The sequence below is a fragment of the Elephantulus edwardii genome, unplaced genomic scaffold, assembly GCF_000299155.1.
Source record: "Elephantulus edwardii isolate Elephantulus edwardi_28Jun2011 unplaced genomic scaffold, EleEdw1.0 scaffold00407, whole genome shotgun sequence".
Classification (NCBI taxonomy): Eukaryota; Metazoa; Chordata; class Mammalia; order Macroscelidea; family Macroscelididae; genus Elephantulus; species Elephantulus edwardii.
Window position 1 is genome coordinate 215087 of NW_006400157.1, and position 11766 is coordinate 226852.

Below are 11766 nucleotides of genomic sequence, written 5' to 3' on the forward strand. Positions count from 1 at the left end.
GCATAGATATTTATTATTGTTATGTCCTCTTGTTCTATTGACCCTTTCAGCATTATGTAGTGACCGTCCTTGTCTTTTGTGATGGTTTTTACATTGACATTTATCAGAAATTAATATCACTACTCCTGCTTTTTTCTAGTTGCAGTTTGCTTGGTATATTTTTCTCTACCCTCTTATTTGTAGCCTGTGTTTATCTTCATTTTTTAGGTGTGTCTCTTGGAGAAGACATATTGATGGATTTTGGGGTTTTGTCCAATCTGCTACTCTTTTTCTTTTCAGCAGTGCATTTAAACCATTCTCGTTCGGTGTGACTATTGAGAGGCTAGGTTTTATTTCTATCAATGTGTTGAGTTCTTTTTGGAATTGTTGCTATTTACTTTGGACCATGCAGCTTTCTGTGGCACGTCTGTAAAAAGGACATCTCTGAGTCTTTCCTGCAACGCTGCTCTTGTTTTCATAAACTCTCTTAAGTTCTACTTTTCTTGATCTCTCCATCATATTTGATGGATAATTTTGCTGGGGATTGATTCAGTGACTCGCATAATCGGGTTGGGTGTGTCAGAGGCAATGAGATTGGCACAGGATAGAGCCAGTTTAAGGCTGTTGTACATAGGGTCGCTATGAGTCGCAAACGACTCGATGGCACATAACAACAACAACAACAACAACAGTATTCTTTGTTGACAGTTTTATTGTTTGAGTGTTTGATATATATCCTTCCACTCTCTTCTTGCTTGCATGGTTTCTGCTGAGAAATTGCCACTTAATCTTATCTGTTCTCCCTTATAGGTTACTCTTTGTTTCTCCCTTGTTGCTTTCAGGATTCTCTCCTTATCTTTGGTTCTAGCAAATTTAACTATGATATACCTTGATGTTTTTCTTTTGGGGTATAATCTATATGGTGTTTGCTGAACTTCTTGAATATATATTCTCTCCTTCTTCATTATACGTGGTAAGTTTTCCTCTAGTAGTTCTTTCACAACTTTTTCAGTGCCTTTACTTACAAAAATCCCTTTTTGGGGATTACAATGATGCACATTTTATTTCTCTTGATGGTGTCCCATATTATTCTTAGGTTTTCTTCTTTTTCCTTCTTTTTTGAGTTTGCTTTTTGCTCTAACAGATCAGTGGTAACAATTCTGTCTTCAATTTCACTGGTTCTGTGTTCCATCTCTTAACTTTGCTCATGTGTTCCTCCATCATGTTGACAGCCTCTGAAACATTGAACCTTATATTTTGAAGAGTGGATTCTTGTTTTTCCAGTGCAGCTAATGCCTCATTTGTTTTCTCTGCAGTGTTCTCCATTGTTTTTATGTGCTCTTCCTGGTTTTTGCTTGTAGTATCCTGTAATTCATCAAGTTTGTCTTTCATCCATTGAATATATTCAATCACTCTTTTAAATTCTGTGTCAGAAAGTCCCATCATACTTTCTGGCTTCAGGAAATCCACTGATACTGTGTCACCCTTTGGAGGTAATATCTTACTTTGCTCTTGTGTATTGTGTAGGATAGCTTGCTTTCTTCAAAACATTGATATGCTCTTCATCTGAAGACAATGCTCTAGAGATCCCACTTGTGTGTTTCTCTGAACTTCTGACTTGAGAGATATGTCAGTTCAGAGCCTGTCAGGGCAATCTCTTGTTGGTAAGACAGGTCAAGGTGCTCCTGATTAAAGGCAAGTTGATGTCCGAAACGTGTAGGCACCGGTGTGGAACAAATGGGGTGAGGCAAGCACAGGGTTGGGGTGATTGCAAGGGCAGCTCACTTGAACCTTAGCTGTCTGAGTGTGCTCATGATTGGGGTCCCTACTCAAATTCCCACTGTCCGTTTCCCATGCTGTGGTTTTCACTCAGTGGTTCCTGCCCAGTGCCACTTACACAGGTGCCCTCACACAGCAGCCCCTGCCCAAGAACAGTCCTGGATCCAACAGGACCAGAGAAGTGAAAGTCAAATGCCCACTGACCTACTAGTCTCTGGCTGGTCTGCAGAGTCCACAAAAGTTCAGACAAATTACCAGTGGCTGGCTCATTTCTGGGCAGTCAGTGTGGCCCAAGAGAGCTTGGCCAAATTCCCTACCAGTGGGCACGCGGCAGTTCCCCAGAAAAACCAGTCAGGATCCTATCGTCCTTTCTCCTGCCAGATTAGTTCCACAGCTGCTAGGCTCGAGGCTCCTGGTGATTGCTGGATCAGCGGTGGTGCCCTGGGGTCACAGGACTGTGGCGAGGGCTGAGGGGCATGGTTGTGGAGCTGCAGGGGCGGGGAGGAGGAAACAAGGGCCTGGGGGGCTGGGACACTACCACCAGGAGGCAGGGGCCGGGGCTTGGGCGTTCCTGGGGGTTTATGCAGCAGTACCCTGCGAGGTGGGGTCATGCAACAGCGGGCCGCAGGGGGGTCACACAGTGGCAGGCCGTCGCTCCTCTGGGGTCTCATAGAAGCTGCGGGTGGTCAGTTGCTCCTCCGGAGTCACAGGGTGGCACGTGGTTTCTCCCTACTTGCTCCTGGTGGGTGGGTTCCACAGTGGCTTGGCTGGTGTAGTTTGGCTGGGACTCAGCTGTCCTGTGTGTGGTTCAAATTCCAGCTCTCTGGCTGCACTGGTTTCCAGCTGCGCTGGCTGCGCTGGGTTCCGGCTGCGCTCGCTGTGCTGGGTTCTGGCTGCCGGCCTGAGAAGCCCTCTGCAAGTTCTCTCTAAGGATAGACTTCTAGACCTGCTTTCCCACAGCTTCCTATCTTTACTTCCCCCTGGGTGGATACAGGAACTCCATCTACTATTTCTCAAAAACCGTGGTATTAACTTCTCTCATTCACCATCTTTCAACCCAGCTACCCTACTTCCAGTAAACACCTCAACTTATTATCAGGCAATGTGGTTTGTGTGAGGCTGTGCAAGGGATAGGCTAGGGCTAAGAGAAGGGAGGTGAGCTGGTTAGCACACTGTAGTCCAAGGGTTGCCACATCACTTTCACACACACCTACTGTGGTGGTCCACATCTGGCAGGGAGTCTTTGGACCGCTGCTGGGGCGCTTTCCAGTCCAGTGCAGGTACCTGGTCCTAGTGGACCAGAGATGAGCTTGAGTCCATCAATCCCGGCACTCTGGTCTGGCTCCCTCCTTCCCCAAACAGACCCAAAATCAAGAATGGCACAAGATCAGGTCAGGGGGAACTTCTGCTTCTAGAACTGAGCCCCCTTCCTCCACCCTGGGTCAACTAGAGTAGAAAAGGCAACTTGGTTAATGATGTTCTGATTGCAGCTCTTCTACCCCAAGACAGCTGGTTCTCTAGCATCCCTTCTTACAAGGGGCTTCTGCCAAAGGGGTTCTCATTTAAGAAAATTCAACCGGCAGCCAGGCTATTGCTTCCAGGGTAGTGAGCAAGTGGAAGGGGGAGAATGAAAGAAGCTGTGGAGTGTATTTGAGGATTGCCCCCAATCCACACCAGCCCTGAGTCATATGGGTACCGTCAGTGGGTACTGGAATGGTGGGGCCCTGGACTCTATGCTAAGCTTAGATGCTGTAAACATTAGTGTGAACAGGGTGACTGGTGAGCAGTAGGCAGTGAACTCCATCCTCTTCAGTCCCCTTACTGAACAAATACTTTAATAAATAAAACTGAAGATGGCATTGACACAAGGATGGATGATAAACAAGTATTACAGGGCCTGCAGCCGACAGGCTCCTTAAACTCTCCCAAGACCCCCTCGGTGGGGTTAGGGGCTCAGCCCCAAATCTGCAGCCCAGCAAAAATAGCACTGCTCCTGCTCTCTTCAAATGCTCAGGGTGGTTCTGGTCCCCAGGTGAACCTGAGAGCTCCTTCCCTCTCCCTGGCCCTAAAATCTCCGCAGTAGCTCCTGGAGTGCATGCTCTTCCAGCTTCCCAAACCCAAGCTGCACCAAATCCAGACAAAACTCAACCCTGGCTCCAGCCTTCAGCATTGATCACGAGGCATCAAGAGCAGAACAGTAAGCAAGGGGAGGCAGCAGCTGTCTGGGACGGGCCACCCTGGAGGCTGAGGGGAGAGGCTAGCCCAGCCTGAAACAGGCAGTATCAAGGTCTGGGAAGGGGTTGGGTTTATCTCCCGCCATGCCTCCCTCTAGTAGTAAGCATAGTCCCACACAGCCAGATAGACACCCAGGTGACAGGAGTAGGGACCTCTGCCACAACTCTTCCCTGTCAGGACCAGTTAGTGGTCAACCCCAGGCCTCAGGACATTGCCATCGTGGGTAATTCATCATCTTTTCTGGACCTTGAGATTCCTGGGCCACACGGCACTCGAATATGCATACACACTCGTACCCACGCACCCACACACGCACTTGCATACACAGGAATTTCATCACAAACACTCCAACTCAACAAAGCGAGTTTTAAAGTGGAGTTAATTTCAGAGAGAGGTGATGATGATGTCTCAACATTATAAGGTTTTCCTGTGGATAGACCAGCCACCATCTACCTCACATTCTTTCTTGGAGACCCACATCTACTTAAAGGTATCCAGAGAGGCGAGGATAGAACCTCCAATCCATGTAGAATACAGTCTCTCCTGAAGTGCAGATATCCTGATCTTCACGTCTTTTGGAGCCAGTTTCTTCACTTCACTCAGTAGCCTGTCATCAAAATCTTTAAACAGGGTGGAGCCTCCCAGAGAGGACGATATTGGAGAAAAGTGTGCACCTCGGGTCCATGTCCGACTTCTGGATGGCAAACTCCAGGACCTCATGGATGCTCTCACTCTCCTCGCCAATCAGGTCTGGCCTGAATAGCAGCTTGGGTGCCCAGAATCGGGAAGAACCTATCTCAATGGTGGTTCTCTGTCTCCAGTGTCTCATCCTTCTGAGGCTTTATGGACAGGTAGCAGGCTTGTTCTTTTATGGCTTTGACAATCTCAAACTCGGAGGGTGAGTGGAAGTCATAGCCCTCTTTGCGCAGGTAGCTGCGAAGGAAGCGGGAGACATCCCTGCTGGCAATGTTGATGTGCGGTAGAGTGGGGCATGGCAAAGCCCTCCTAGATGGGCATAGCATGAGTGACACCGTCCCCAGAATCCAGCACCACACCTGTGGTCCGACCTGTGGCATAAAGGCTGAACACAGCTTGCATGGAGATGAAAAGGGCTGGCATCTTAAAGGTCTCCAAGAAAACTTCTGCAACTCGTTCCCGGTTTTTCCATGGGCTTAAAGGTGCCTCCGTCAGGAGCACAGGATGCTGTTCTGAGAAACTCTGAAGCTGATCCTTTGAATAGATGTACTCTATGTCGTTACAGTCCTTGACAATTCCATGTTCCATTGGGTAGTAGATGGAGAGCAGTCTTCGGTTCTCCTCAGCTTTGGGACCAATGAAGATATCACCTTCGAGAGCACCTGCCATGACACCCACGTGCTTCGGTCTGCCCACATAGTTTGGAAAGCAGTATTTGGGGATCTGATCACCATCAAAACCAGCTTTAATCACACCACATCCATTGTCAGTCATGACAGGCTCATTGGCGATAACATCGTAGGACTCCATGGTAGAGGAATCTCTCCTTCCATGGAAGGAAATGCCCGTTCTATTGATTTTTGACTAAGAGTTGAAATCAGTTAAGTGGGTAAATGACAGCCTTTCTAACACATGGTACTGGCAAAATTGGAAAACTATCTGCAGAAAACTCAGACAAGATCCACACTTCACTCCATACACAAAAACCAACTCAAAGTGGACCAAGGACGAAGGACTACAACAAAGGACTACAAACTTCATTAGAGTGGGTAAAAGCTTGGAAGAACTCTAGAAAGCCTAATCTACAACATAAAACAGTCTTCCAAGCATCCTGAAAAACCTACAACCAGGAGAGGGTAGAAAAGATGAAAAGTACCTTCTAAGATTAAAGTATCTATGCACATCTAGAAACTTCTCCAAAAAGGTAAAAAGGGAAGTCACAGAGAGTGAGAAAATATTTGGTAATGACATGTCTGATAAGGGACTTACATCTAGAATTTATAAAATATTTGAGCACCACAACAAAATAAAGGTAAACAACCCAATTGAAAAATGGGTACAGGATATGAACAGCCACTTCACCAAAGAAGACATTCAGATGGTGAGCAAACATATGAAGAAGTGTTCAAAATCCCTAGCTCTAAGAGAGATGCAAGTCAAAACAACTATGAGATACCATCTCACACCAGTTAACAACAGCAAAAATCAGCAGAGCAGCAAACAACATTTGCTGACGAGGTTGTGGAGAAACTGGAATTCTTATTCATTGTTGGTGGTAGTGTAAAATTGTGCAACCACTATGGAAGGCTATATGGTGCTTTCTCAAAAAGTTGAAAATAGAAATACCATTTGACACAGCAGTTCCACTACTGGGACTATACCCTAAAGAAACCAGAACTACTATTCAAGCAGATAAATGTACACCTATGTTTCTTGCTGCTTTGTTCACATTAGCAAAGACTTGGAAACAAACTAAGTGAAAGTCACATGGATGAACAGACTGACCAATTTAGAGACTCTTAAGTAAAGCTGGTTACTCTTGCTAAGAGTAGGCTAGATATTGGGCAGGATGATATACCAAGTTAAGTTTATAATTTAAAGAAGCTTAGAAGATTGTCAGGATGTCATGGGTGTGATGACTTCTTGTTCTAATATTTTAGTCAAATTGCATAGTCTTCACTAGTTATATTATACTGGAACTAGCCAGTTTCTGTCTGCAGTATGCAATCTAAATTGACTGAAAGTCACGTAATTTGAAGCTTTGTGGGCCTGAAAACATCAAGAATTTCTGTACACACAAAGTGAAGTGCTTACAATCAATAGCTTAGACAAGTAACTGCCTTGGACCACAGCCTCACCAGAGCCAGGAAAGCAAAAAACGTACTGCGATGGGAAAGTCTGCTGTTAGGGACCTCTCCAGGGTACTGAAGAGCAGTGGTGTCACTCTGGAGACTAAGGTGCGTCTGATACAGGCCATGGTCTTTGCAATCAGTTGTTATGCATCAGAGAGTTGGACAATGACTAAGGAGGATAGAAGGAGAATTGATGCCTTTGAGCTGTGGTGCTGGAGAAGAATATTGAATGTATCCTGGACTGCCAAGAAAACAAATAGATTCATCCTGGAGAGGGTTAAACCAGGCTGCTCCTTGGAGGCAAGGATTCTGAGGCTTCGTCTTACATACTTTGGACATGGTGTAAGGAGGGCGAGGTCCTTGGAGAGGGACATCATGCGTGGGAGGGTGGACGGACGGCGCAGAAGGGGAAGACCATCTATGAGGTGGATTGATTCAATGACTGGGGTAATCGGGATGGGTGTGTCAGAGGCAGTGAGATTGGCACAGGATAGAGCAGGGTTTAGGGCTGTTGTACATAGGGTCACTATGAGTTGCAAGCGACTCATAACGCATAACAACAACAATTCAAGACAAGAAAACCAGCCAGGAAAAATAAAATTGTGTTACCTACCTCAAGGCAGCTATTAAATGATAAATAAAAGAATAACTAGTAAAACATGTATAAGAACCAAAGGAAGAAAGGGGTGGGAACAGGAAAGAAGTGAGGATGTGTAGGGCTGAAACCACAGGGTTGTACAGTTTCGTGTGTGGAGGGAAGGGGGAAAGGAAATGGGAAGGACCCAGGTGAAAAGACAGGGTAATGAAGGGCAAGGTCCAATAAAGTCTGGCTTGGGGGGGGGGGCTGCGGGGTGGTCGGGAGAGAAAAGGCAGAGCACAGGGACCAGTAACTAAAAGAATTTTCAGCTCAGAAATGCTATCTAGATGTGGCTTCTCCTCCATGGAATTTTTGAGGGAACAATATTGTCATAGAAACCCCAAGACTGCCCTACAACAGCTGGAAATTATTAATTCCCTAAAATAATTCAGCTCGGCAATAACAAGGAATGATAGAAGGAGAATTGATGCCTTTGAGCTGTGGTGAGGGAGAAGAGTACTGAATATATCATGGACTGCTAGGAGAACAAACAAGTTCGTCCTGGAGAGGGTGAAGCTTGGCTGTTCCTTGGAGGCAAGGATTCTGAAGCTTCATCGGACATACTTTGGGCATGTTGCAAGGTGGGATCAGTCCTTGGAGGGGGACATAATGCTTGGGAGGGAGGAGGGACAGCGCAGGAGAGGAAGAACCTCTAAGAGGTGGACTGATTCAGTGACTGGGGTAATGGGGGTACGCTGTCAGAGACAATGAGATTATCATGGGAGAAAGCAGGGTTTAGGGCTGTTGTACATAGGCTCGCTATGAGTTGCAGGTGACTCAACAGCACATAACAACAACAAAATAATTCATGGCCCTGAACCTTCACCAACAGAAAGCTGTGCAGTCCCCAAGAAAAGCATACTCCCCAATGAGTACCTCAGACACGGCCATGGAGAAGACTGGACAACAAAGAATCTCCAGAGAACAATCAGGAATCTGTCCTAGGCAAAGAAAATTCTGAGGCAGAGCAGAAACAAGGATTGCCAGATAAGACTTTCTTGTACTGCTAGAACAGAAGTCCACTGTTGCTATTGCAGCAAGTTTGATCATTACTATGGGTCAGTGACTGCTATGTGTTTCTCAATCTTCCCTTATTCACATAGGGATTTTTCAGTTTAGTGTCTCCATTCTTTCTCTACCTATGTTAAAATAATGGAAGAGTGGCATAGGACATGAATTTTGGAAAACTAGAAGTTGTAAAACATGAAATGGAACACATGAACATCGACATTCTAGGCATTAATGAGATGAGATGGATTAGATTTGGCTACTTGGAATTAGACAATCATATGGAATTGGACAATTAGACAATTCCAGGAAGAGGCTGCTAAATACACCCAGAAATGCATAATCTGGAGAGCATAAAACTGATGAATGGGACTTTCTAAAGATTAAATCCTTGTGCACATTGAAAAAAAAAAACCCTGACTACGAAAAAACATTTGGCAATACCATTTCAGATAAGGGTCTTATATGAAGTTTAAAGAATCTTACAGGGCCTCTACAAGAAAAAGAAGGATAACACAATTACAAAATGGAAAAGACATGGAAAAAATTTTCACAAAGAAATACATTCAGATTGCCAAAAGATGCATGAAGCAATGCTCAAAATCACTAGCAATAAGAGATGCAAATAAAAACCACAATGAGATTCCATGTCACTCCAATAGTAGTGGCAAAGTTTAACAGGATAGCAAGTAAGAAATGTTGGAAAGGATGTGGCTTGATGTTAACTCTTACGGTGAGATTGTAAAATTGTACAACTCCTCTGGAAAGCAGTTTGGCACTTCCTCAAAAAGCTGAACATAGAAATTCCATATGACCTCAAAAAGCTGAACATAGAAATTCCATATGACCATGCTTGGAATATACCCCGAGAGAGTGAAAACTGAGGTGCAAACTTGTACACCAAATGTTCATAGTGTTATTCGCCATCACAAAAACATGAAAACAGCCCAAATGTCCAACCACAAATGAATGGATTGAGAAATTAAGGTACATTCACACAATGGAATACTATGTAGCACACAGGTGCAATGATTTTTAAAATCGCTACTGTATCTGGAGAGGGACTGGAGAGCCTTATACTAAGTGAGCTAACTCAGTCCCGTAAGGACAATTACTGTTTAAGGCCATTATTATAGAACAGGTATAAGAATCCAAGGGGAGAAGGGGAAGAGCAGATGGGTGAGGATCGGCTGTGGAGGGGCGTTAATCATAGGGTCACACAATTTGATGGGGGGTGGGGAATGAGAAAGATTCAGTATGGAAAAAATATGTATGAGAGCTTTTAGTAAACCAGTATGATGTTGTTGTTGACTGATTGCCTTCAAGTTGAGCACGACTAGTAGCAACCCTATGAACAAAAGGCCTAAGGGCCTCTATATACAACTATTGACATTTATCAAAGTTAAAAAAAAAACAAAGAAAAAGTCGTGTTGTTTTCATTGTTAAAAAGAAAATTACTAGTTCTATATGCGTCAGAGAGCTGGATGAGTAGGGATGACAGAAAGAGAATTGGTGCCTTTGACTTATGTAAAGTGGGCACAAGATAGAGCAGGTTGCAGGGTTGTTATACATAGGGGTCGCTATGAGTAGCAAGCAACTCGACAGCACATAACAACAACAACATCTTGAAGTATGATGTTGTGAGTAATAGGACATACAAGGAAGATCTGTTAATGTGACTATTACTCAACACACCAACAGCTTAAAGCCCAAGAAGACGAAACTGAAGATTTTTACCAAATTTTGCAGTCCAAAAGTGATCAAACATGCAACCAAGATGAGTTAATGATAATTGGTGAGGTTGTTGTTATTGTTGTTGTTATGTGCCGTTGAGTTGCTTGCAACAACTCTGAACTCTGCTCTATGTTAAGCAAATTTATTGTCTCTAACCCCCATTACAGTGAGTCATTCCATCTCATCCAGGGACTTACTCTCTTGTGAAGTACCTCCACTCACCCAAGGATGCTGTCCCTCTCAAAGGACAGGTCTTTCCTGGCAACATGCCTCAGGTATGTCACAAGAAGCTTCAAAATTCTTGCCTCCGAGGAGCAGCCTGATTTCACCCTCTCCAGTATGAATCTGTTTGTACTTTTAGAAGACCATGTTATATTCAGTACTCTTCTCCAGAACCACAACTCGAAGTCATTCATTCTTCTTATATCATCCTTAGTCATTATCCAGTTCTCTGATACATAACAAGTATGGAGAAGATCATAGTCTGCATAAGGTGCACCTTAGCAAATGGCAAGCAAACATATGAAGAAATGTTAAAATTCCCTAACTCTAAGAGAGATGCAAATCAAAACAACTATGTGATACCATCTCACCCCAGCAAGAGTAGCAAAGTTCAATAGGGCAGGAAGCAACAAATGCTGTTGAGATGGTGGAGAGATTGGAACCCTTATTCACTGATGGTGGGAGTGTGAAATGGCACAGCCACAAATTGCTTTGGGAAAGTCAGCTGTCAGGGACCTCTCAAGAGTACTGAAGAGCAATGACATCAGGTTGGAGACTAAGGTGCGCCTGATCCAGGCTATAACCTTTGCAATTATGTGCTACGCATCGGAGAGTTGGACAGTGAATAGGGATGATACAAAGAGAATTGATGACTTTGAGCTGTGGTGCTGGAGAAGAGTGTTGAATATACCATGGGCTGCCAGGAGAACAAACAGGTTTGTCCTGGAGAGGGTGAAGCCAGAATGCTCCTTGGAGTCAAGGATTCTGAAGCTTCGTCTGACATACTCTGGACATGTTGCAAGGAGGGACTGGTCCTTGGAGAGGGACATCATGTTTGGGAGAGTGGAGAGACGGCGCAGGAAAGGAAGACCCTCAATGAGACGCATCGATTCTGTGAGTGGAGTGGTGGGAATGAGTGTGTTTGAGACGGTGAGGTTGGCACAAGATAGAATGGCGTTTAGGGCTCTTGTACATAGGGTCGCTATGAGTCACAAACGACTCAATGGCACATAACAACAACAACAACTATGGAAGGTGGCCTGGTGCCGATGAAGTTTATCTTTTGCTTTTCAAAGAGAGGAATGAACGGGCGGGGGCGAGGGGGCGGGGAAGGGAGGGTAAGAGAAAAAAGTGCAACAATGAATTAATGGAAATCCAAAATCTCCGTAAATGTTCATTAAAATTAATAAAATAAAATTTTAAGAAAACCCAAATACCTAAACCAAATGCAGACTTACTCCCATTTTTCATAATCTGAAAAAGACAACTGATGAAAATAATCTTGTATACTTGTTAAAATGCATATTGGACCAAAGTGATATTTTTCAAATGATGAAATAATGA

General features: G+C 44.4%; 2 pseudogenes; both read right to left on the minus strand.

The window, feature by feature from the left end:
• Positions 1-4407: 4407 nt before the first annotated feature.
• LOC102859018 lies at positions 4408-5499 on the minus strand (annotated as a pseudogene).
• A 3439-nt stretch (positions 5500-8938) lies between these two features.
• LOC102859418 overlaps positions 8939-11766 on the minus strand; it is a 47465-nt pseudogene continuing 44637 nt past the window's right edge.